The sequence below is a fragment of the Xyrauchen texanus genome, chromosome 33, assembly GCF_025860055.1.
Source record: "Xyrauchen texanus isolate HMW12.3.18 chromosome 33, RBS_HiC_50CHRs, whole genome shotgun sequence".
Lineage (NCBI taxonomy): Eukaryota > Metazoa > Chordata > Actinopteri > Cypriniformes > Catostomidae > Xyrauchen > Xyrauchen texanus.
In genome coordinates, this window is record NC_068308.1 from 40,142,068 (window position 1) to 40,144,567 (window position 2,500).

At 47.8% G+C, this 2,500-nt stretch overlaps 1 protein-coding gene across 1 annotated transcript in view; it reads left to right on the top strand.

The window, feature by feature from the left end:
• ryr2a (ryanodine receptor 2a (cardiac)) overlaps window positions 1-2,500 on the top strand; it is a 191,141-nt gene that overhangs the window by 165,003 nt on the left and 23,638 nt on the right. The gene's annotated exons all lie outside the window — the stretch shown is intronic.

Sequence of the window (2,500 nt, forward strand, 5' to 3'; positions counted from 1 at the left end):
AATGTGTTAGGGAGCCCCCTACAGTTCACATCTCTGAGGGGTATAATGTGTTAGAGCGCCCCTACAGTTCACATCTGTGAGGTGTAAAATGTGTTAGAGCCCCTACAGTTCACATCTGTGAGGGGTAAAATGTGTTAGAGCCCCCTACAGTTCACATCTGTGAGGGGTAAAATGTGTTAGAGCCCCCTACAGTTCACATCTGTGAGAGGTATAATGTGTTAGAGCCCACCTACAGTTCACATCTGTGAGGGGTAAAATGTGTTAGAGCGCCCCTACAGTTCACATCTGTGAGGGGTAAAATGGGTTAGAGCCCCCTACAGTTCACATCTGTGAGGGGTATAATGTGTTAGAGCCCCCTACAGTTCACATCTGTGAGGGGTAAAATGCGTTAGAGCCACCTACAGTTCACATCTGTGAGGGGTAAAATGCGTTAGAGCCACCTACAGTTCACATCTGTGAGGGGTAAAATGCGTTAGAGCCACCTACAGTTCACATCTGTGAGGGGTAAAATGTGTTAGAGCCACCTACAGTTCACATCTGTGAGGGGTATAATGTGTTAGAGCCCCTACAGTTCACATCTGTGAGGGGTAAAATGTGTTAGAGCGCCCCTACAGTTCACATCTGTGAGGGGTATAATGTGTTAGAGCGCCCCTACAGTTCACATCTGTGAGGGGTAAAATGTGTTAGAGCCCCCTACAGTTCACATCTGTGAGGGGTATAATGTGTTAGAGCCCCCTACAGTTCACATCTGTGAGGGGTAAAATGTGTTAGAGCGCCACCTACAGTTCACATCTGTGAGGGGTAAAATGCGTTAGAGCCACCTACAGTTCACATCTGTGAGGGGTAAAATGCGTTAGAGCCACCTACAGTTCACATCTGTGAGGGGTAAAATGTGTTAGAGCCACCTACAGTTCACATCTGTGAGGGGTATAATGTGTTAGAGCCCCCTACAGTTCACATCTGTGAGGGGTAAAATGTGTTAGAGCCCCCTACAGTTCACATCTGTGAGGGGTATAATGTGTTAGAGCCCCCTACAGTTCACATCTGTGAGGGGTAAAATGTGTTAGAGCCCCCTACAGTTCACATCTGTGAGGGGTAAAATGTGTTAGAGCGCCCCTACAGTTCACATCTGTGAGGGGTAAAATGTGTTAGAGCCCCCTACAGTTCACATCTGTGAGGGGTAAAATGTGTTAGAGCGCCCCTACAGTTCACATCTGTGAGGGGTATAATGTGTTAGAGCGCCCCTACAGTTCACATCTGTGAGGGGTAAAATGTGTTAGAGCCCCCTACAGTTCACATCTGTGAGGGGTAAAATGTGTTAGAGCGCCACCTACAGTTCACATCTGTGAGGGGTATAATGCGTTAGAGCGCCCCTACAGTTCACATCTGTGAGGGGTAAAATGTGTTAGAGCCCCCTACAGTTCACATCTGTGAGGGGTAAAATGCGTTAGAGCGCCCCTACAGTTCACATCTGTGAGGGGTAAAATGTGTTAGAGCCCCCTACAGTTCACATCTGTGAGGGGTAAAATGCGTTAGAGCCCCCTACAGTTCACATCTGTGAGGGATATAATGTGTTAGCAGCCCCTACAGTTCACATCTGTGAGGGGTATAATGTGTTAGAGCGCCCCTACAGTTCACATCTGTGAGGGGTAAAATGTGTTAGAGCGCCCCTACAGTTCACATCTGTGAGGGGTAAAATGCGTTAGAGCCCCCTACAGTTCACATCTGTGAGGGGTAAAATGTGTTAGAGCGCCCCTACAGTTCACATCTGTGAGGGGTATAATGCGTTAGAGCGCCCCTACAGTTCACATCTGTGAGGGGTAAAATGTGTTAGAGCCCCCTACAGTTCACATCTGTGAGGGGTAAAATGCGTTAGAGCCCCCTACAGTTCACATCTGTGAGGGGTAAAATGTGTTAGAGCCTCCTACAGTTCACATCTGTGAGGGGTAAAATGCGTTAGAGCGCCCCTACAGTTCACATCTGTGAGGGGTATAATGTGTTAGAGCCCCTACAGTTCACATCTGTGAGGGGTAAAATGTGTTAGAGCCCCCTACAGTTCACATCTGTGAGGGTAAAATGTGTTAGAGCCCCTACAGTTCACATCTGTGAGGGGTAAAATGTGTTAGAGCCCCTACAGTTCACATCTGTGAGGGGTAAAATGTGTTAGAGCTCCCTACAGTTCACATCTGTGAGGGGTAAAATGTGTTAGAGCCCCCTACAGTTCACATCTGTGAGGGGTATAATGTGTTAGAGCACCCCTACAGTTCACATCTGTGAGGGGTAAAATGTGTTAGAGCGCCACCTACAGTTCACATCTGTGAGGGGTAAAATGTGTTAGAGCGCCACCTACAGTTCACATCTGTGAGGGGTAAAATGTGTTAGAGCCCCCTACAGTTCACATCTGTGAGGGGTATAATGTGTTAGAGCGCCCCTACAGTTCACATCTGTGAGGGGTAAAATGTGTTAGAGCCCCCTACAGTTCACATCTGTGAGGGGTAAA